Here is a 4,789-nt window from a genome sequence, read left to right on the forward strand (position 1 = left end):
AATCTTAAATATAACATTTTTATTATACTGCAAACTTACTACACTTAGTAAGAGTTATAAATTGGATGTAAATTAGTATTAGTTTTCTAAACAGAAAAAATTAAAAATATTTATTTCTGGTGCATCAAAATCTTAAGAACACAAACTTTAATGCAAACAGTGAGCCACATGTGCTTTCCCACCTAATGCCACTTACATCCTGTCTTGGTTTGGGGATTTTTTGAAAAATGAACAATATAATACACTACACATTTTATAATAGTATTTTATAATGAATCACCCAAGAATCATGAAAAAGTGCAGGAAATCTGTCCATACACATAAACACTAAAGACTCCAGCTGAGGGCTTAGATCCTAACATCCTGCAATAGTCAAGCTGAAAACCTAGAGTTCATAACAATGCATCCCACAAGTCCAACTGGAGGCCTAGAGCCCACACTAAAGCCTCATGCAGACCCGCTTCATGGTTCTGTGCTGGAGTGGCCCAAAGGCCATGGTGGAAAGTAGGAAGTTCATGCCAATAGGATGAAGGATCTGATCTAGCAGGGTGAAGCAGAACCACTCAAGGTAAGCACCAGAGCTCTCCCAAAAGTCCCACAGCCATCCTCAGCAACAGTGAGGTCTCGAGCTCCTTCTGTGATGAGGAAAGCCGAATTCCCAGCAGGAAGCCAATGTAACAAGGTTCTTCATGAGGCTGAGCAGTGCACCATCTTCCCCTCCAGAGCCTGGAAGTGATGCTCAAGATGAGCACCCAAGCGTCTCCAAAGTTCCTTGGGAAAGCCAGCCTGACAAGTTCTTTGAACAGAAGAGCCCAAGAGAGCTAGCAGCTTCCAGCAGCTCCAATAGCTTCTCCAAACAGCATCCCTCATGTCATTTCATCAGCTTCTCCTGTTCTGCCCTTACCCTGCTGGCAACAGTCCTCAGGTGGGCCTCCTACACCCAGCAACATGCTAGTTTAATTAAGCTGCATGTAATAAGTTGACACCATTAGCAATCCACAACCCAGCCTCGGATCACCACGGTGTCCTCCCTAAGTCCATTCCAGGACACCATTTGCCTAGTTAATATAGGAGTGTCTCCTCTCTCCATCTGTGCTTCATTGTACCACTTCAAGGCATAAGCAAAATGGCATTCAGCAAATGCTAATAATTTCTCAACTCCCCTGACGTCTACAATGCTATTGTCCTCTATTATTAGCACTTACCTCCTTTCTATTATCTTGAAAATGAAAGTTTCTCTTTTGTACTCAATAACTCTGAATAAACAACATGAACTTCTTTTGCCACGAGACATTAAAAATGTATAAGAGTTAAACTTTTTATATTTCCTACAATAAATATACTACAATTTTATCCAAACTGCTGCTCCTCTTTGTCTCCCATAACATAGATGCTTCTGAAAGCTATTTTTTTGCTTAATCTTTCTTGCAGTGCTTCACATTGATTCTGATTTCAGCTCCTCTTAGATGGATCTTTACTGTGCCCTTCTTTTCTGATAGCTTGAGCCTCTCTTTGTCCATTGCTAACATAATTTCATCAAAATAATGTCATTTTCCATGACATTTTTACAACTTGTGTTGTCCTTTGTCACCCTCTGACAACATTTTTCTGTTCTCGTCATCAAATAACTTCATAGATAGTTATATGTGTCCTTCAGTTGTATGCTTTTATTTAACATTCAATCTTCCATGTGTCTATTGAATAATACTTTTCTGTCAGTAAAACCTAGAAGTATTTTAGGATACCTATAATTGATTTGTAGGTGACATGATATGTTCATCTTTTTCCACAAAATATACACAGCTAAATTTCTGGGTCAATATATTCACTTTTTTTTTTCTCTGAATGATCTAATTATTTTTAAATTAGACTTAATTCCTCCTCATCTGCTCATCCTAGAAAATTTGCTCTAATTTATTTTCTTCTTTTCAATCTAATCCTTCATTTTGGTCAATTTTCTTAATTTACATGATTTTTTTCATAATATTTATGCTGGTAAGTCACCAGTTCAGTATCTCTCTATTTTATCTTCAAGTTACTAATTGTAATACTTTTAAATCTGCACATTTTTATCAACTTTATGACTCATGTACTGATCAAAATCCATCTGCTTTTAATTTGATGATTAAAAAACCCAAACTAATCTGTCTAATAGTAGAGTTTACTAAATAAATTTGTTTAGTTCAGTAGAAATTAATATATTCTGCTTATGGTTATAATGCTGAAATAGGCACATATTAGCAAATAACATTTTGTTGAATATAAATGTATAAACTCACATTAAGCAAGATCAAAACATAAGTTTTTGTGTGACATGTTTATCTTATTTTTATTCTTGTCAAAAAAAGCATTTGAGCCTGATGTATTTGCTTGACAAAGTATTTCTATAACACAGACTTAATATAAATATATATTAATATATCTTTGAAAATCATTAAATTGTTCATAACACAATCTTTTATCTTAACATAAGGCATATCATGGGTAGAATTTTGCAACATCTACTTATTGTGCTGTTTCCCGAGTTGTTTCATCTGCATCTACCATTTGGTGCTTCTTACATAAAACATAATTATTTATAACCAGGACTCCTGGGAATTATTTAACATGTGCATCATTTGAGTGAGTAGCATGCTTCTGTGTTTCGTGAGAGATTGTGCCTCGCATGTACTAGATGAACAACAGTATAAATGCTAATGGGTATCAATCATAACAGATGTTCTTCCCCATAATAGTGCAGAAATATCAGTGTAAACACAATACTTTCTTGTATTACTAAATTTGCCTGCTCTATTTGTGTTTGTATTCAGTGCCTCAAGTTGTGTATCTCTCAAAAGAAATCTGACTTTAGTTCAATCATTAAATCACAGCCCTTATGAAATATAAAAGGTGTTCTGAACTTCAAGTATAAAAATAAATGTAGTTATATGAGAATGGCATTGATAAGAGCAACACACAGTGATGTTAAGAACTCATTTTGTTCATATATTTGGAAAAGAAAGCAGTGATTCATGAGGAAGAAAAAGAAGGGGGTGAATTATGAATATTAAAAAAAAATTGCACATGATAAAAAGAATGTGCCTATTATGTAATACTATCTACATTATAATCTATATTTTGTATTGCTAAATGCAGAATTCAAATGGTTATAGTCCTCATGAAACAATTTTGCATAAAATTGTTATTTGAATTAACAAAGAGGAGCACATTCTATTTTTGTAGAGTGCCCACTCTTACAATGTAAAAATAAATCTCTTTGAAAGTTCACCCTGCTTTGACAACCTTCAAAAACCCACATCCCGAGAGCTGTCCCAGCAGTGCGGAAGCCTTTCAGCATGGGGCTGTTATTTAGGTTCACACTTCTGATAGGTTTGCGCTCAATGAAAAGCTACTGCTGGGAAAACGGATGTAGTGGACTTGAAGCTTAAAACCAGCTGGCACATAGTAGCCTGTTGGTGGGAATGTACTAGAAGAAAAGATTGCAGGCAGTATGTAGGAAGTGTTTCACCTCTGCACAGCTATATTTTGCAAGGAGAACATAGAAAGCTATAGTTTGTTGCTTCTTTCAGAGATAACTATGGATCAAAAAAGCTACGTGGAATGAATCTCTGGTCCATATTGCTATATGAATTTTGTGCGGGTTCTGAGATCCACCCGCAACTATGCAGTGGGCCTGGATGATGGATAATGACACACATTCTTATCAAGGGTTCAAAGGAAGAAATTGAAAGGAATGTGGAGTGATTCAGCATCACATTATCAGCCGGCTGTCTATCACTGATGTCAGGGGAGCTATTTTAATCTTTGACATTTGAAATTTTCAAAAGACAGCTGAATTTGTGTTCCTGAGTATTTAAAAACTTCTAAAAATGGCTATTATATGAATGTCATATATCAGCATCTATTCATTCTCCATAACCATTTTAGTGAACATTATTTATTGAGAAAAACTTACTGTCTCAGTTCCAGACTATAATCAGTTTTTTAAAATTTTATTTTAGGACAGGGTCTACAAGATCTCACTACGTAGATGGGACTAGAAGTGATCCGCCTGTGTTCAGCCTCCCAAGAGCTGGGATCACAGGCGTGCACCCCACGCCCAGTCTCAGTTGCCACCTTACCACATTCAGAGGGCAGGGCCGGCACGGCATGCTGGGGATCGAACCCCGGCCGCTGCATGTTTCTAAACAGGCACTTTAACCGCTGAGCTATTTGGCTGGCCAATAAACCATTAACGTTTAATATGAAACATAATGCGCTGCTTCTGACTTCAAGAAAAAAAACCTTATGATAAGGACCATCAGGAAATAAAAGAAAACACTTAGCTAAATATTAGAACACTAAACACCACAATTACACAAGTACATACATTGAAGAATATAAGGAAGAAAGAACACACACTAAAACAGTAAATTAAAATGCTGAATGATACAGAGAAATTTTAGAATGAACTTAAAAATGGATGTGGTACAGACGGGACTTTGTCCGATGGAATTTCAAATTTGGAATATGTGACAGGCAAAGAAACAAAAACAAACATAATCAACTAATTATTTGGCAAATAACATGTGTAGGTACAAAAGAACAATACAATAAAGAAGTATATGCCTTGTATTTTAGCAAGAGATTAAAAAATTTTAATATAGTATAACATCATGAAAGTAAAATAGACTAGAAAATATTCACATAGGAATTACACAGCCAACAAAAGAAAAGAAAAACTTGGAAGTGAATGAGGCAAAAGACGTGTGTTGAAAGATGAATATATTTCCTCAGAAAACGTGTGTTT

The sequence above is a fragment of the Octodon degus genome, unplaced genomic scaffold (genome assembly GCF_000260255.1).
Source record: "Octodon degus isolate 3935 unplaced genomic scaffold, OctDeg1.0 scaffold00013, whole genome shotgun sequence".
NCBI classification, from domain to species: Eukaryota; Metazoa; Chordata; class Mammalia; order Rodentia; family Octodontidae; genus Octodon; species Octodon degus.